A 20,338-nucleotide genomic window follows, 5' to 3' on the forward strand; every position below is an offset into this window, starting at 1 on the left:
CTCATACCCCACATCTCAGAGCCTCTGATCTTGCATACGATGGATGTCTTCACTGCAGAATTGTTCCAGTATCCCTGGGCTAAAGTTAGACTGAGTTCAAATAAAGCATATCACACACAGAGAGAGCTGGTTAAGCTAATGAGCTGTCCAGGGTCCTTAATCACTTGGCTTACATAACTTCTGGACATGATCCATTGTCATAAGCATTTTTTTTTAAAAGAATGAAAGCATATATTAGGCACATATTATGTGTGATACAAAGAATCTCTGAACCTTACTTCTTATCCCTCTTTATTACATGTAGTAGTTGCCTTCTGCCTGACCCCTAGTACAACCTGCTTACCATCTACATCCTTTGTGTGTTTGCCCTCATTTCCATCTTCTACGACACAATAAGACACAAGTTCAACAGCTCAGTGCTGCTCCAACCCCAAATGGTAGCATTAGGAGCCTTTCCACCTGATTTCATAATTAAAGTTTCCTTTTCTTTGGAAAAGAGGAAATTTCCCCATCAGAATTGGACACCCTTGGGAGTGAACAGTAAATTGTCAAATGTGTACTCTCCCAGAAGTAGAGTGGAATTCTTGATGTTTCCCACCATCGTTATTACACAACCTCCAGTCTCTTTCAGAATTTCCAAACAGAGGGAAAAATTAGGTGGACTTGAAATAGTAACTCAATCCAATAGATTTCCCACATTAGTGAAAAATAGCTTTGTTTTCTGTTCACTGTATTAAACAAAATACTGCCCTCTAGACCCAATCGCCAATTTATAGTAAGTACAAAGGACAGCAGAACATATTAAACCCATCACAAATATACAGTAAGCAAAATCTATAGTGTGAAAAACTCTGCAAGACAAACACCCTGGGTCTTTTTTTCTTCCCACAATAAACTACAAAGAATGAGTAAGGGGATCTATGGATTAGAAGAGCCTTTAAAAAACATATCAACCAGAACTGTGGCTTTCCCAGTGCCCCATGCTCGCACCATGTAGAAGTGCAAGCAGACGAAACCTCAGCATGCCAACTTGGAGGAGGACCAGGGTGAGCAGCAACTGAATCCAGAGTTCGCAGATGCAGCCTGAATGGCACCAGTGGTGGGGGCCCGGGGTGCTCCAATGGATCACCAAGGGAATGATGATGAAGCGAATGAGGACAAAGCCACGTGGTAAAATGGCTTCATCAGGAGGAGACGGACACCTGTGAGAAATACTGTGCAGAGTTATTTAGCATCTCTGAGTTCTTGGAACATAAGAAAAATTGCACTGAAAATCCCCCTGTCCTCTTCAGGAATGACAGTGAGAGGCCATGACAGCTCTCTGGAGCCGGACTGAGCCATACCAGCCACCCAGTCCAAGTAATAAAGATGGCCACAAGGAGAACAGTGGCAGCTCAGGGGACATGAAAGAGAAGCTGGGTGTGGAGTCTGTAGTGCACTTACAGACAGAGATGGCCCTGCCACCCACACCTAAGGACATAGGCTATTTACCCACAGGCAAAGTAGCCAACACTAATGTGCCCATGCAGGCTCTCTGGGGCACCAAGGTGGCAGTGAATCAGTGGAGTGCAGGTGCACTGCCAGTCTGTGCCCAGTGCCCACAGCATCCCATGGGTCCTCGAGCAGATCTTGTATCTGCAACAGCAGCTACAGCAGATCCAGCTCACCAAGCAGATCTACATTGAGATAAACATGTGGGCCTCCCACGTCCTCCACTGTGGCAGGGCAGGGGCTGACACCCAGAAGACTTTGAGCAGCCACATGTCCCAGCAGGTTTCTGCAGCTGTGGTTTTGCTTAGCCAGAAGGCTGGAAGCCAAGGTCTGTCTCTGGATGCCTTGAAACAAGCCAAGATACTGCACACCAACATCCCTTCTACCTTCAGCACTCTGCCCCAGGACTGATGCCTTTTGCTCTGAAGCCAGATGGGGAAAGGGTACTCTCTTCCCTTTCCCTGTTTGGGAAAACATCATGTCTCCCATACTGAGTGCTTTGCTCCCTCAGGCTCTGGGCTTGGTGCTCTTCCAGGGTACTTTCTCCACTATGGCATTAGACCCGTCCAAGAAAGGGAAAGGAAGGCTATGGAACATCTCCAAGCACAAGTGTAAGTACTCTAGCAAGGTTTTTGGGACTGATAGCTTCTCATGGATCCACCTCTGCTCCCACACTGGAGAGAGACCCTTCGTGTGCTATGTCTGTAGTCATCACTTCACCACCAAGGGAAACCTCAGGGTACAGTTTCACAAACATCTCCAAGAGAAGGTGAACCCCCAGTTGTTTGCTGAGTTCCAGGAAAAAATGGCAACAGGCAATGGCAACCCATATGCACTCTGTACCTGCCCCCATCAATGAATCGAGTCTCTCTTTAAACAGCAAACTTGTTCTTGTAACTTCCTCTCTAAGGCTACCTCAGAATCTCTCTTCAGAGACTAACCCGAAGAACCTCATGGATGGCCTGTTGCCCAATTACCTGTAGCCCAGTCCTTCTGCAGAAAGTGAGGGCAGGCCTACACTCCTTGAGGTAAGGACAAACAATAATTCACCAAGTATTGGTGGCTTCTAAGTGAGTGGGACCCCCGGCCAGGACCAGAGACCCTAAAATTGCTGTAGCTGTTTGAGAACATCCACAATGCCGCCACTGGCTTCATTTTCTACTGATTCCTAAGCTCTCTCAAAATGTATTACTGCACATGCACCCACACACCAGGGAGAGACTATTCCAGTATAAGATTTGTGGCTGAGCTTTTTCTACCAAAGGCAACTTGCAGATGCACCTTGGGGTTCACTGAACCAACACACCCATAAAGAGGCAGCATTCATGCCTCATCTGCCAGAGTTACCAATGCCGTGATATTGCAACAGTATATTCGGATGCACACGGGCAGTCAGATTCCCAATATTCCCTTGCCAGAGGATCCCTGTGACCTTATGATCCTGATCCAATGATGGTCAGTGAGGATGGCAGTACAAGTGCCATCTGCTATGATGATGTCCCCAAAAGCACCGATGTAGAAGTCAGCTCCCAGGAGGGCCCAAGCAGCTCCTCAAAGATCCCCGTACCTCTTTCCATGACGGCTTCCTTAGATGCCCCAGGTAGGGGGAGTGGGTCCTATCCCTTTTGGCCTGCAGTGCCAGAGCAGCTGAAAAATGGTTCAGTGGAGAGCAATGGCTTGACCAACCACTCATCCTCACTGAAATGAGACTAGGAGTGTGAGAACCAAAGTCCAGACACCATGGAAACTAGGTCCTTCCAGGTACTCTCTGGCCAATAGTGAGGCACAAATCATCAAGTCAATGTCTCCTGATGCTGGGGGCAAATCAGAGAGCTTTGAGAACAGATGCAGGGATGGAAGGTCGGAGCAGGCTCTCTTCAACGTTTATCTGAGCCCAGCCAACCTATGTCAAACTTGAAGTTCCAGGTATATTTGTAGGACCCTCAATCTTGTCTCCAGGGATGACCCCTTTGTTAGAGGCCCAGCTACACTGACAGGTCAAGCAACACGGCTGCACCCAGTGTGGGAAGAACTTCCTGTCCACTAGTCTTTTAAGATTCACAGACAGACTCACACTGGAGAGAAGCCTTTTGTATGCAACATTTGTGGGACAGCTTTTACCACCAAAGGCAACTTGAGGGTCTACTATATGACACATGGGGTGAACAATAACTCAGCACACCATGGGAGGAAGCTGGTCCTGGAGAACACCATGTCTCTGTTAGGTACAAAAGGAAAAAGAGTCTCAGAAATGTTTCCTAAGGAAATCCCAGCCCCTTTGGTGAATGTGGACACTGTTGTAAGGAATCAGTATACCCCCACACTTGACTGTGGTCTGGCAGTGAAAACCAGTGAGCTCTCTCTGATCCAGCGTAGCTGTATTCCTACCCTCCTGGTTTCCCTGGAGGCTGTCTCCATCATGAATAACACCACCATCTCCAAGATGATGGCTCCCAATCAGGTGTCATTGCGGTTGTGGAAAAACCAGGTGCTATTGACAGCATTCCCAAACACCAGTTCCTTTACTTCCTGGAAGAAAACAAGGTTGCAGTCTTTTTTTTTCTTTTCTTTTTCTTTTTCTTTTTTTTTTTTTCCAGCTTAGCTTAACTTGCATGGAAGGATAAATGCAGACAGAGTTAAATCTCTAGAATCTGCCTTTTTTTTTTTTTTTGTAAAGGCCCATCTCCTCCTGTTTTCTTTCTTTTTTATTTTTATTTTTTTCGAGATGGAGTCTTGCTCTGGAGGCTGGAGTGCAGTGGCGTGATCTCAGCTCACTGCAATCTCCACCTCCCAGGTTCAAGCAATTCTTCTGCTTCAGCCTCCTGAGTAGCTGGGACTACAGGCATGTGCCACTGCATGCAGCTAATTTTTGTATTTTTAGTAGAGACAGGGTTTCATCATGTTGGCCAGGCTGATCTCGAATTCCTGACCTCGTGATCCACCCACCTCGGCCTCCCAAAGTGCTGGAGTTACAGGTGTGAGCCACCCGCGCTCAGCCTTCTTTTTCTTACTGGTATGCAAATGACGTTTATGAAGGTTGTGACCACCACCTCAAGCACGATTGAAATGAAAATGAAAAAAATGAATAAAAAATTATACCAAAACAAATATACACTGGATTTTTTTTTTTTTAAGCAGCAGGTTTTGCAAAGTAGCCTTGTTACTTGTGACAAACTATATACATAGGACTTTCGTAAAACCTACAGTGACTTTTTCTAAGACCATTATCTATTTCAAGGTGGAATCATTGGAACTTATTGAACCACAGTGGAAGAGACAACTACTTAGCCTAATTGGGGTGAAGGGTATTGGTAACCGTATGCAGGTAAACGGACAAGATCTGTCATCTATTTAGGGAACTGTTTTATATTCCCCCAATCCTGTTAACATCTTTCTTTTTCTTTCTAAAAATATACTTTTAAAAGAACAAAAAACTAAGGTTGTACAATTATAAAATTGCTTCAACCTTAGAACCTTAAGTAGGATGCCCTCAGATGGACTTATGTTAGTGCTTAGGGATTCATTGTGTGTGTTGCTGTTTATTCAAATGCAGTTCAGTCAGAACCGCAAGAGTGCCAATGTCCTCCTCATACTTCCCAAATGCCTTTTTCTTCCTGAACCTGAGGTGGACACCTGAATGGGGAATCTCAGGTGACTTAATTTAGTTTGCCAGTGCCTACCCTATTGAAAAACCGGGTTTTCATTCTTGAGAAGAAACTCATGGAAGGGTGTGTTTCCTGCCATAGGTTCACACACTATTTTTTTGTTTTGTTTAATTTATTTGGTGCAACTTAGGAAGATTATTTTTTCTTGAGGATTTTATGAAGGCTATGAAGTTGGAACAGGTGAGTCCTGGGTAGGAAAGCTTTTATTTATCTCCCTTATTTATTTATTTGTTTTTTAGCCATAGTCTCTATTTTCCTATTTTAAGACTACTGAAGTATTCCCAGGTTCTGTCTTAAACCTAAAAGTCAGTGTATTGGTGGAAAGAGTTGGATGTTCAAGGTGTTTTGTGATTCCTTTATTTGTAATCTCCTTTTGTATATGTAATAATATTGAGCAAATGAAACATCTCTCTAATGGTTTAACAAGAAAAGAGAAAGAAAAACCCTAACTTCTGGGAGAAGTCTATCCCTTCTATGTGGAAGGCCCTGAATGAAATGTAGATCAAGACTGTTAGCTAATGTTTTGCCTCTTGGTTATTGCACCTGATTTTAGGCCTTTTTTTTTTTTTGCCATTTGTGCCTTTCCTTCTGGAATTGTAAGTGAACACAATAATGGTATCTGCTTATACTGCGAAGCGGATATTGTTACAGAGACCACACCAGTGGCTTTTTCACTGTTGAGCTAATAATGCCTTGTGAATGTATGATCTTTGGAGAAACTCCTACAGCTGTGCTGCTAATGCTGTCTGTCTGTTGGAAAATAAATTTTGAATGTTTTCTCTTTGGAAAACATGTCCACAAATCACAATATGTGACTCTTAGGTGAATTCTGAATCAGATAAGCTGTAAAATAATTGAAAATGTAAACACATTTACCAATTTGGTTGTGTTTTAAAAAAGTCAAAATTTAGTGATAGTACTAAAATAAGCAAAAGCAAAATAATATGATATTTTAAAAATATATGAATGGCTTTAAAAAATAAATGAATGCATAAATGTAATTGGGGCATAAATAAAACAAGATTGACCAAGAATCAATATTTGATGAACATGGGTGATGGGTACATGGGGTTTCATTGTTCCATACTGTATACTTTTCTATATGCTTGAGAAATTTTCCTTAAAAAAATTAAAAATAGAAATTGGCTAGATTCAAATCCTGTCATCTCCATTGCAGCATGACTTTTGATTCTTTAACCTGTTGATGTCTCAGTTTCCTCATCCATTAAATGGTGATAATAGAATTTACCTCGTGAAGTCGAGTTGAGAATTAAAATTATACATATTTACATACACCTATATGTTTAAATTAAACTATACATGATTTTATACAGACAGTTTTCCCACGGTACATAGCATGGCATGTCGACGCAGTAGAGACTCAATCTGTGACAGCCAATGTTAATGGAAAGGGTGGAATTTGTTCAGGGCCTAAATCAGATTTTCAATCATGTGCTAGTTTCATAACACCACACTGCTCCTTGACACGTTTTTCAAAGGAAAGAGCCAAAACTCATTGATAAGGAAAGGACATCTTGGCGCTGCTTGAAAATCACCCCAACATGTCCCTAAATCCCCATTTGCAGCTGCTCCACCACCAGTACCTACCCTGCTGCTAAGGCCCAGGCCCTGTCGGAGAAGCAGCACATGACAGATGTTTAACATAAAAGTGTTTTTAGGGGGCAGGCAGGGCTGCTTTAATTCCCCTAACTAGGTAATTTAAGGTATATTTTCTCATATTTGCCAACAGACCAAAGAAGAAATGCTCTAAGATGTAATCAATATTCACATCAGCCTTCAAACCAATTTGATTTCAGTCTTTCACACTGTTGAAATAAACAACCCTGTGAAGTCCCACACATCAAGATAAAAGCCAACAAAGAAATGGCATTTTTCCCTTGAGCAACTATACACCTAAAAGATGACTTGTGAAGCAATAAATATAGGTTATGGAGATTTTCCCCTCTTACTCTAAGAGTACATAAACACTTTAAAATGTATTTGAGATATTATTGATTGCTGAATTAATGTATTTTGTAAGATGAGGTAATTATTGACAAAGAAGATATTCTCATCCTGTATTCAGTTTAAATGCAAGCTGTCATACAAAAAAGAGATTTAAGAGGAGATTTATAACCTTCTCCAGGAAGCTAGGAGAAGGTTTCATCCACCCCCAAAGCGCAGACACCTCCTCACTCTTCTGCTTGTTAACAGTAATATGGATTCCACTGTGTCTGGTCACAGATCTATGTCTCTGCTTAAATTGTCCCCATTGCACAAAATGTCCTTTCTCCATCTCCACAGGCTAAACTTCTGTCTCAACCTCCTATGACTGTACTTTCGGAAAGGAAAGTGGGGAACACAGTAGGTGAGAAAAGACATCTGTTTTGCTGGTTGATAGTCTGGAAGATGTGGTCTAGACATTGAATTATTCTCATTTCATAATTTATAAGAACAACTATTAAAATGCCCAGTGGTCCTGGATAATGTATAGTCACCATTCTTATCTCACAAGACATAGCTGTCCTGATGTAAAGATACAACGTGTGTAATCTTTCCTTCTCTAAACTTCTCAATCACTCTTTAACCTTTGTTGCTACTTGCCACTTGATATGTTGCATTTTGTCTCTGAAAATTCATATCTATAACTATACCATGATCAGAATGTCTAAAGTGAAAAAGACTACACAAAATATTGACAAGAACATGGAGCAACAGAAATTCACATATTCGGCTGGAAGGAATGTCAACTGGTACAATTTCAAAAACATTTGGCAATATTTACTACAGCTGAACAGGGGCATTCCCTGTGATGCAGAAATTCCATTTCTACCTATATGCCCAATAAGAAGTTACATATATTCATTTGTAAAACATGTACAAGAATAAGAACATGTATTACATCAGTGATTATAATATCCTAAAACTGGAAAGCAACTCAGATGCACATCAGCAGTTTCAAAGATAAATAAAGTACGATAATGAAATGCTACCCAGCAATGAGAATGAATAAACTTGCCATATGCTCAAGGCAGATTGAATCACACAAATATTACTGAGTGAAAAATGAAAGCAAAAGAAATTCAAGAAAAGGCAAGACTAAGCTATGAAGTTGTAAGTCAGGAGAGTGAAGATAGGGGCTATATTTACAAGGAGATAGTGACTCAGAAAGAGTACAAGGGAGGCTTCTGGATGTTGGCAATGCTGTTTCTCAATTTGGGTGCTGGTTACATAGGCGATTTCACTTCGTGAAAATTCACCAAGCTCTACATTTAAGTTTTGTGCACTGTTCTGAATCTATATTATACTTCAAAAGTTTTTAAAAGAAACCTTATCCATCCCATTGACTAAATTTTGAGAACATACTTCTTATTCAATCCATCTTCATAGCCCCACTGCCCTTCACATTAGCCTTCATTTAAAACATGCTTCATAATTGTATTCTCAATAAAGGACTGAGCTACATGTTTAAACAGATGCTCTGGTCCCAGGTCCTAGGATCTAGTATGTTATTAGATGGACTTGAACTTCCCCGTGTAGCTTGCTAATTACTGCTTTGAGTTTAGACCTTTGGTATTGATGTGGTTTTTCTCTTTGTCTCCACTCAAATCTAATGTTGAATTGTAATTCCTAGTGTTGGAGGAGGGGTCTGGCGGGAGGTGATTGGATCATGGAGGTGGCTTCTAACGGTTTAGCACCGACCCCCTAGTGCTCTCTCGTGATAGAGTTCTCAAGAGATCTGGTTGTTTGAAGGTGTGTGGCACCTCCCCCTTTGCTCTCTCTCTCTCTCTCTCTCTCTCTCTCCTGCTGGGCATGTGAAAATGTACTTGCTTCTCCTTCACCTTCTGCCATGAATTTCTTAGTTTCCTGAGGCCTCCCAGCCATGCCTCCAGTATAGCCTACAGAACTGTGAGTCTATTAAACATCTTTTCTTCATAATACCCAATCTCAAATAGTTCTTTATAGCAATGTGAGAATGGTCTAATACAAGTATGTTACACATGGTTTTCTGTAACAGGCTTTTAACTGGCCTCCCTCCTTCTAGCATTCCCTCCCCATAATCCGCTCCCATACCCTACAAATGACTTATTCTTTTAAGAAACACAGCATCAATCACATCAGTCCTCTGTTTAACAACCTTCAATGACCCTCCTTTTCCTGTAGGAGTAAGGTTAATTAAAACTCATGGTGTGTCTCTCGATGGCCTCTACAGTAGTCATGAACTTTCTGCTTCATCAGATTAAGTCTAACTTGTGAATGAGGCTGGGAAACATTTACTGTCCTCCATTAACAGCTCTGCTCATAGTCCTTTGCTCCCATGATTACACCTGTCTGAATGCTTACCATCATTCTTTCTCCTGATCCTAGAGACTATCTCAGACCATTATTACCTTGTGAAGAATTTTCTGGTCACCCCAGCTCACAGTGATCTCTTCCTTCTGATAAATTACCCCAAATTTTTAAAAAATATATTTCAAAAAATCTTTTTTTCAAAAAATATTTTTGAAATGTATTTTTACATATTTTATGTATGTTTTTAAAATATAGTTCACTTAATTTTACAGTGCACTTTTATAAGCATTATCTCATTCACTCTTTATAATAACATTGTGAACAAGGCAAGGTACAAAGAATTAATCTCATTTTGTAGCTTAAAAACTGAGATTCAGAGAAGTGAAGGGGCCTAAGCCAGTGTGCTCAGCCAAGGGTAAAGCTCACTCTTCTCACCCAAGCTGTCTATACCAAATTACCTTATTATGAGTATATACGTTATCTCCTCCCAAATATACATTTTTTTTCTAAATGTTCTTACACGTTTGTATGTCTCATAATACTGGACAAGACATTTATGGAGCTATGTAGAGCTGAGTGATTTTATTTCAATATTGTTCCCAGCAAGCTCAAGGACTGACAAAGCTGTACCACCTCGGCTCTATGGGACTACTGTAGCAAAAACTGAATTGTAGAAAAAAACAATCACTGCATCTCCAAAAAAACTGCTTTTGGAAGTAAGAAAGAGACAAGAAAAATAATCTTTTAAAGGTCAGGGCAGCCTTAATTTTACCTTTATATCCTAGGCTCCATATTGAAAAGTTTCAAAGAAGGCTGTCAGAGGTAATGACAATGGGCTTCAAGAACTACAAATGAATCACAATGAAATAAGTTTCAAATTGATCAAATTCCAGAAACCACTCCTCAAATAATTTAACTAGTAAGCAAAATGGAGAACTTTTTGATTTTGAAGCCCAGTTTAACAGAATTTAAACTATATTAATATAAAACTTAATTTTCTTTATTCCAAAGGCTATATTATACTAAATCTTTCTGGAAGCTAACCACAGAACTAATGTGATGAAATTGAAAGAATGGGGAACAAACTAGGTGGATGTCTGGACACCCCAAACTGAAGGTAAATGCTACCTTCTACCCTAACATTCGTGACTTCCACAAACTCAGGTGTTAGACATCTGAGCACTGGAAGTTAAACAGGTAGATATGAAGACTAAGAAAAGAAGAGGGAGATAGAGGGACCAAAATAAATCTGAATATTGTAAAGAAGGTATTCACACAGTCTTTATTTGCCTAGTGCTAAATGCATCCAGTGTCTACTTCTAGTCTGACCCTTCATTCCAAATGCCTGTGTCTGGGCTAACGGGAGCATAGAGAGCAAATAGAATTTGCTTTACTATCTGATCTTCACTCAAGTGAAAGCAATTTGAGGCAGGAATCATGTTTTGTTTTGGTTTATGTGGTTTTTTGCAGAGCTTTACACGTCATGTAAGTCTGAATTTCTGGAATGAGTACTTGAGCTTAGGGATTCCTGAGCATGCATAAACATTTAAGAGTGGCTAGGTGAGCTGTCTAGCCAGAGAATCTTGTCAGCATGTAACTGTACTCAAGACCATAATTTTACTAAGAGTTGAAGTGTGTAGGTAATTTTAATTGGTGAGAAAATTCATTTAGGATAAATATTTATTATTTGAAGATTATTTTTATGTTCACTTTATTTTTGCCATAGCTATTGTTACTATACTGACAGCACTTCCAATCAGAGCCCGTGTAAAAAAAATAATATAGTGGTCCTCAGTAAAAAAGTCCCAATGCTTTAAAATGGTTTATGTAGGCAGAGAAGTATGCTTTAACTTCTTACTATAATACAACCATAACTTGCATAAAGTAAATCCAATCCTAGAGCAATTATGAGCTATGAATTCTGCTGGTCTTGTTTCATTAGCACAAATAATTTTAAAAGCGCTAGACAAACAGGCCAACAGATGTCGAGCAAACAGAACCTTTAACTGAGATTCCTGAAATCCCTAATAAAACAAATAAACAGGAGACAGCTATAATAAAATAAATGCCTCTGTGATGAAGAGAAGTGTGTAATAGTAAGCATCTAAACCTGGCATTATAAAAGAAACAAAAAGTAAAAAGATGGTGTTTCGAAAACCAAGTCACTAAAGTAAGGTTACCTATTTATCATAAGGCTAAAGGTGTAAGGCTGCTGTCATCCAAGTATGATCCAGGGAACCCTAGACAGACCTTTTAGGGAGTCTGGCATTCCAAAACTATTTTTATAATGATAATAAGACATTATTTGCCTTTTTTACTTTCAAAGTCTCGCAGGTGTATATGCAAGGTTTCCAGTCTACATGATATGTGATAAGGTCATCACTCTGATGGTTAATGGAATATATCTCTACCTCTATCTCTATGCCACATAAACAAAACCTCTTTAGAGTCTTCTTGGAATCTCTCAGTGAAACTATAAAGGGATCCTGAGACCAACAAGTTTGAGAACTGATGGTTTACAGGCTACAAATTCAATTTATCACAATATGACTTTGAATAATACTTTACCACTTCACACACAGTGTAATAAATTGACAGCATTTCACCTCCATTCTTTGTGCTATTGTTGTCAACACATTTTTATTCTACATAAGTTAAAAGCCCCACAATGCAGTTTTATGGTTTTTCCTTTAAAAAATTATCTTTTAAAGTTTTTTTTTTAGCACTTTAAAGTTTGGTTCTGACATACATTGTTTCTGAGGAAAAGCTGGCTGTTATTCTTAGCTTTGACTCCCCATACCTAAAGTGTCTTTCCTCATTTTTCTATCCTGTCACCCCAACTGCTGTTAAAATTTTCCTTTTTATTACTGGTTCTCAGAAATTTGATTACAATGAGCCTTGGGGTAATTTTCTCTATATTTCTTCTCTGTATCTATGAAAAACTTTCAGCCATTATTTCTTTAAGTATCTTTCTTTCTCTCCCTCTCTTCTTCTGAGGCCTCAGTTACACCTATTTTAGATTATTTGATTTTGTAGAGTTCAGGAGCACTATTTCTTTTTTTAAAAAAACTAGTTCAACCATTGTGGAAGTCAGTGTGGCGATTCCTCAGGGATCTAGAGCTAGAAATACCATTTGACCCAGCCATCCCATTACTGGGTATATACCCAAAGGACTATAAATCATGCTGCTATAAAGACACATGCACACGTATGTTTATTGCGGCATTATTCACAATAGCAAAGACTTGGAACCAACCCAAATGTCCAACAATGATAGACTGGATTAAGAAAATGTGGCACATATACACCATGGAATACTATGCAGCCATAAAAAATGATGAGTTCATGTCCTTTGTAGGGACATGGATGAAATTGGAAACCATCATTCTCAGTAAACTATCGCAAGAACAAAAAACCAAACACCGCATATTCTCACTCATAGGTGGGAATTGAACAATGGGATCACATGGACACAGGAAGGGGAATATCACACTCTGGGGACTGTGGTGGGGAGGGGGGAGGGGGGAGGGATAGCATTGGGAGATATACCTAATGCTAGATGACGAGTTAGTGGGTGCAGCGCACCAGCATGGCGCATGTATACATATGCAACTAACCTGCACAATGTGCACATGTACCCTAAAACTTGAAGTATAATTAAAAATATATATATATATTTTTTCTTTGCTTCAGTTTAGATCATTTCTACTGATTTTTCTTCAAGTTCTCTAAGCTTTTTCCCCTGTGATTTCTAATCTGCTGTTAATCTTGTCCAATTTATTTTTCATTTTATTTATTTAATTGTTTTTTATTTCTACAAGTTCCACTTGGATCTTTTTATGCCTTCCATTTTTCTCCTCCTTACGTTTCTATATTTTTTTACATCTTTGAATTCATTTTTATTGTATGTATGTAGTGTATATGCACTGTTTTAAAGTCCTTTTATAATAATTACATAATCTGTGTCATTTTAAATTCCGTTTCTGTTTATCTTTCTCCTGATTATAGACTTTATTTTCCTGGTTCTTCACCAGCTTGATAATTTTGATTGGGTGCTAGATATTATGTATTTTACATTGTTGGATGCACAATTTTGTTATATTACTTTAAACACCATTGGACATTGTACTGATCATTAAATAATTTGCTTATCATTTTGATTTTTTGAGACTTCTTTTAATTTTTATCTGAACAGCCTCTATTCTGGGACTAATTAAACTCACTACTAATTTATCACCTTTCTGAGGATTCTAGTGCCTGCCCCGTGCATTACAATGTCTCTTGAATCCTGGATCCTAGTAATACAAACTATGCCCAGCACTATGTGAACTCTGGAAATTATTTGGCCTGTTGCTTCTCTTTGCCTGAGTTGCCTCTCATGTATGTACAGATCAGCCAAAGACAAAGAGTGACCCCTCCAGAGCCAGAGTTCTCTTCTGAATCTCTCTCTCCCCCTCTTTCTCTTTGTCTCTCTCTCTTTTTCTCTCTCCCCAAATCCCTCCTCTCTGGTACACTTATTCATACATTCTAGATGCTTTAGGATCCCCAATCTCCTATTCTATTCCTCAACACAACGAGGCAGCTGTGCTGTGTTGTGGTTAATCCTCCCTGTGCTGTTGCCTAGAAACTGCCTCCAGGAAATAAGTGGAAGCAATGTTAGGACTCACTTCATTTATTTTCATTATCTCTGCATTATCTGTAGTTCAAGGTCTGAAAATTTCCTTTATTTTGTCCAGCTTTTTAATTTGAAGATCAATTTCTGTAGCAGTGTACATTTATCAAGGAAACAAAAGTCAAAGTAATTTATTTGTGTTGTATTTTACAGCTGTAGTGGTCCACGATAAATTGGTGAAAACACTGATTCTTTATCATAGATTATTTGAAAAGAGCCACATTAGATAATGTTTCTAACATGCACTATCATGTTTATAACATGGCATGCTGATTGTGTCTTGGGGACTTAATAGAACCGATTCAGATAAAGGAATAAAGGAGAGTAGAGAGGACTTTCTAGGCAGATGTTCTCTGTCCCATGAGAACCATAAAGACATGTGCAAGGAGGAGGCCTCAGATTTTTCTACTTAAAAGTTGTGCCTGGAATTATTTGGGATTATTATCTGTACCCAAGGAGAAAATGATGCGAGTAATAACTGAACATTGCCCCAATTATTGCTGTGAATCTATAAAAAATGAATGTTTAGTGCTTTCTTCTTAGAGTCCTATTCCATTCTTCTTAGGTATCTACCTTCCCTTCAAGCTATTTTATTAAAAACGGGGTCAAGGTTCTTTCTGGTTTTTATTTTCTCCAAGATGGTGGATTGGAGGCATCATCAACATGCTTCTCCCACTTGGGAAGACAAAATAGTGTGTAGAGACTCACACTGTGAACTTTCTTCCAAGAAGCAACACAGGAACTTAACAAGAAAATGGAAAGAAACCACATACCTTTTGAATGAAGCAGCAGGTTGGCTGGGCACAGCGGCTCACGCCTGTAATCCCAGCACTTTGGGAGGCTGAGGTGGGCGGATCATGAGATCAAGAGATCGAGACCATCCTGGCCAACATGGTGAAACCCCATCTCTACTAAAAATACACAAATTAGCTGGGCGTTGTGGTGCGTGCTTGTAGTCCCAGCTACTAGGGAGGCTGAGGCAGGAGAATTGCTTGAACCCGGGAGGTGGAGGTTGCAGCGAGCTGAGATCGCGCCACTGCACTCCAGCCTGGTGACAGAGCAAGACTCCATATCAAACAAAGAAACAACAACAAAAAGCAGCAGCAGGTTGCAGCCTGCACTGTGAGCTAGTTGGAAAACTCTAAGTCCCCAGAGTGTGAGAGGGTTAGAAACTGCTTCTGGGATATACATGCCCACTGGGGAACCTGGCAATCCAGGCTACGGGGAAAGACTTAATCCTACCAAGCCCTAGAGCTGATTTAGTGAGCTGCAGGGGTTACATGAGAAGGAGCAGCATTGGGATGTGCTTTGCATGCATTCCCAGTCTCCAGTGGGGACAGAGAGAAGCCATTTCTGATCCTCACAGGGGACCTCGCAGACATCTGCCAGCTAGCTCAGGTGGTGGTTGAGAGAAGCTCCCAACTGAGATTTGCAATATAATCTCAAGTGGGGATAAACCCCTTTAGCCCAAACTCAGGGACAAGCAGAAAGTGTACTATAACCAGGAGCACAGGAGCTAAATGCCCCTGCCTTGCAGGTGGATCAGGAGGGGCATGGCCTGAAAACCACAGTTTCTGTCTCTATGGGGAAGCCTTGTGGCCTGGAGAAGCTTTGAGTTCTGAGTGCAGACTGCTTGGAATCTAGCTAGCTGCTGATAGTGAAACACTGCAGGTGTGAGACCTGCCTTGCCAAGTGTGTGGGGGCTGAGTGAGGCTTACTGCTGCCTGCTACTCCCCACTCCCTATGTGGAAGAGTCCACATGGGGAAGTGCCTTCTGTGCAATAGAGGCAGCTGTACTCCTCTGCTTGTGCCAGCTTGTGCCTCCACTTGTGCCAGCACGCAGAACACGGACTTCCCTGACCTAGCCCAGCCTAGCTTTGCCCCTCCACCAGCTCCAGTTGCTTAACACAAAGGTCTGAGTCTTTTGGGAGCTATATCGCCCTTCCCATTGCCTGAGACACCAAAGTACCTCTCCCAGTAACATAAGGCAAGCACAAATCCGACCATCATTACCACAGTTGGTAGTCCTTTGCAAGCACTATCTCCTGGCTGGAGGCCAACCAACACAGTCCTTCACAGCATTTGTAGACAGAATAAAACAGCACCAAGAAAGAGGAAACTTGAGTGTGATCTCAACTATCACCATTGCCTGCAGCACCCTGGCTAACCAGGAGGTCCTCAGTGTGTCCACATGATCAGTTCGTTTACTAGTAAAACTGGCATTTGAGGAAGCCAACACACTAAAGCTATTCATAACCAAGCAATCTCTCAGAGTCTAAGTCACTCTCCTGCCACTCCCATCAGAGCTGGTGCTGGTAGCCACTTCTGGGAGACTTGAGAACAGGTCATATCACTAGATCCCTTGCAGACATTCTGCAGCACCAGCCTGGAGGTATCAGTCCCACTGGGTGGCCAGATCCAGAGGAGTAGCAGCATTCACAGTAGTCTGGCTCTCAGGGACTCCTACTTCTAGGGGTAAAGGGGGTGCACTACATCAAGGGAGCACCCTGTGGAACAAAAGAACCCAGATGGCCGGTCTTGAGTCCCAGAATTTTCTGTTTTGGGGAAGTTTCTTTCAACAGAGTCACAGGTGCAGTGCTGGGCTCAGCAGGGAAAGCTTGTGGCTCTAACTAAACAGTCAGTCAGCCCTGGTGCTAGTGAAGGGTCTTGAAAAGTAGAATTCTTTTTCCCCCTCATCCACCACTGCAGACACAGCTGGAACTTCTCCCACGGAAGCTCAGTGTGGGTGCATCTATAGACAACCTTTCCGGAACACTTCAAGGTAATTGCATCCCCACAGGAAAAATGCCTTCCAGGTTTAGTCTTACACAAGGGGGAGAGTCACAATCCCTGTCTACATGGAACATCAGCACTCTTGCAGGTGAGAAGCGGTGCCTATATGATCTGTATAGCTGGAACACTGGGCCAGCAGTATGACTGGGAGATGGATCACTTTCCTGCTGGGCTGGCGGGGTAGCTGAGGAGGCTCTCTCCTTCCCCTTGAAGAGGACTCAGTGCATTACACTGAGAGTTCCCCCAGCTGCTTCTGTCAAGGCTGGGACCTCTGCCCACCTCTAAATATTGCATTTACCCATCTGCTTTAGCCACAGTTGTTTTTTTGTTCCCCTTGGACATCTCTTACTGGTCTGAAGCCTGAACTGTTCCACCCAGTGAATAAAATACTGGGGAAAAAAAGTAAATAAATAAAAGGGTGCACACCACTGGAGAATGAGACAAGCGTCAAGACGCCTCTGCCATTCAAGCCCCACAGGAGACAATGAACCTGCTCACATACTGGGAACATTGCTACTACAACAAGCATCCAAGAAAGCTGTCATACAAGGGCTCTTTATAACCAAGGAGCTCATACAGAATCCATCTCTGAAAGCACCCAGAGCCAAACCAGATTATAATAAACTATAATCAAAGTCACATCCTCAAGGGGGCAAAAAAGAAATTAAAAAACCCACAAATGAGTAAAAAATAGGTTTAAAAATAATTAGAAGAAATGGTCTATCCAAATCCAAGAAGTGCAAAGAATCACTGGGAGATTCAACCATACACACAAAAATGTAACCCATGGTCGAAAGAGAAAACTGTTAATAAACCCAAAAAGAGATGACCCAGGTGTTGGATTTATCGGATGTACTTTAAAATAAATATAATAAAATACCAATGGATCTAATAGAAATTGTAGACAATATGCATGCTGAGATATGTAAGTTTTGGAGAGAGAAGAACAAACATATGTATAGGGAATAGGTTAACCAGTATATTTAAAAATATGTATACAAAATATGCTAACCAAAAAGAAAGATTGACAAATAGGACACGAATACAATTTTAAAATGGTGCTCATCCAACGACAGTACTAAGAAAGTCAATTAGCAATCTAAATTCTGAAAAAATATTCAAGAAGATACAGCTGAAAAAATATTACTTCCAGAATATATTTAAAACCTCCCATAAATTAACAATTAAAAATTACACAATAATAAAATACATAAATGGTGTAACGAGTGAGTACTGCTATAGACTGAATGTTTGTGTCCCCCCAAATTCATATGTTGAAATCTGTTGTGATTTTAATTTATGTCTTTTTTTTTTTGACGGAGTCTTGCTCTGCTGCCATGCTAGAGTGCGGTGACGCGATCTCAGCTCACTGCATCCTCACCCTCCCGGGTTCAAGCAATTCCCCTACCTCAGCCTCCGAGTAGCTGGGACTACAGGTGTGCGCCACCATGCTCAGCTAATTTTTTGTATTTTAGTGGAGACGGTTTCATCACGTTGGCCAGGATGATCTCGATCTCCTGACCTCATGATCCACCTGCCTCAGCCTTCCAAAGTGCTGGGATTACAGGTTTGAGCCACCTCACGTGGCCAATTTGTTGTGTCTTCTTAATTTGGACTTGAAGTCTCTCTCCTGAGAATGACCATAAGCCAAGATAACCACTGCCTAGGACAGCCTTGACTAGGGGAAAAATTAGGTTTAGGTGGGTGGGTCAGGTAAAATGGAATGGATCTTTAAAACTTCATGTTGAGGAATAGAAACCAGGCCCTCCTCCCAACATGCTATATAAGGACGTGAAGCGTAAAGGCATAAAATAGAAGGAATTTATTTCTCACAGGTCCCAGAGAAGTTATAGGTGCCAGTGGGAGGCTGATAGGAAGTTCAGAGGCAGCAGGGAGCTCAACCAGTAGGTGAAGAGAGAGAGAAACAGAGGGAGAGAGAGGCCTGTGGGATTATACGTTTATTAAGGTTCATGGGTATTACCCCTTAGGCTTATCCATGGGTATTGAGGACTGTCTAGTTCAAAGAAAACACATAAAAAGGGGAGAAATTATGTACACGACTCTGGCGTTGGCCGTTAGATTTATCATGGTTAGCAGCTGTGGAAAGTGTTGGATTTTGGGTCAGTGAGATGAAGAACAACCACAAAGGGAGTGGAAGTTCTAACTAGGCCAAGGGAGATGAAGTATGACTTATGTCAGGCCTGAAAATGGACGCCAAGGCAGCAACCACATTAAACAAACTTATGACAGAACTGAATTACCAGTGTGGTTGTATTTGGAGGTGCGGCCTTTAAGAGGTGATTAGGTAATGAGAATAATGTCCATATAAAAGACGTCACAGAGAGCTTCCTTGCTTTTTTGGCAATGTGAGGACACCGCAAAGATGACTACCAACCCAAAAACAGGCCCTCACTAGGCACTGAATCTTCTGGGAACTTGAACTTGGACTATGCTTCCTCCAGAACTTTGAGTTTCTGTTTTTATAAGCCACCTATCTATGATATTTTGTTACAGTGGCCCAAATAGACTAAGACAAATCCATAAAATATGTTAAACATCATAAGTCATTAGGGGGATGCAAATAAAATCTACATTCCGGTGCCATTCATCCCCACTAGAAGCACTAAAAACAAGCCATCTGACAACCCCAATATTGGCAAATATGTGGAACAACTAGACAGTTCATGCAGTGCTGGTGAGAATGTAAAATGGCACAGCACAATCACTTTGGGGTCTTGCAATGGCCCAGCAAGAACACTCACAGATATTTAGCAAAGATAAGTGAAAACATAGGCCCATAAATGATCCATACAAAAAATTTTGTATGCACCTCATTTATATTTGTTGTAACTGGAAACAATTTAAATGTCCATCAACAGGAGATAAAAAGGAACTACTGACTGATACACACAACAATATTAATGGATCTCTAAAGCCTTATGTTGAGCAATGGAAACCAGGTCCTTCCCCCAAAATACTTCATGATACCTTTTATATAAAATTCAAGAACAAAAACTAAACTATGGTGATAGAAGTAAAAATGTGGTTTCCTCTGGGAAGGAGGAGTTGACTAAAAAGGGGCACAAAGGGATTTTTCTGCGATCATGGAAACGTTCTACATATTGTTTTAGGTGATAGTTACACAGGTGTATAAAATTCTCAAACTCATTGAAATGAATATATTGTATCTGTGCATTTTATTATGTCAATCATTCTTCAATATAAAAGAAACCAAAATAAAATAAAATAACCTATATAGAAAGAAATGTGCCCCTGCACAATTGTAGAGCTAGGTAAGTTTTCACAGTTTGGAAAAGCCCATGTAACCAGCACCCATATCAAGAAAAAGGGCATTACCCACATGGCAGGCCACTCTTGTACCTGCTTCCTGTCTCTACCAGCCCAAGTAACCATTATCCCGACA

General features: G+C 40.8%; 1 pseudogene; it reads left to right on the forward strand.

Annotated features, from left to right (window-relative positions):
• The first annotated feature begins 991 nt into the window (after positions 1-991).
• On the forward strand, positions 992-19,042 carry LOC100612510 (sal-like protein 4; annotated as a pseudogene).
• Positions 19,043-20,338: the final 1,296 nt, after the last annotated feature.

The sequence above is a fragment of the Pan troglodytes genome, chromosome 15 (assembly GCF_028858775.2).
Source record: "Pan troglodytes isolate AG18354 chromosome 15, NHGRI_mPanTro3-v2.0_pri, whole genome shotgun sequence".
NCBI classification, from domain to species: Eukaryota; Metazoa; Chordata; class Mammalia; order Primates; family Hominidae; genus Pan; species Pan troglodytes.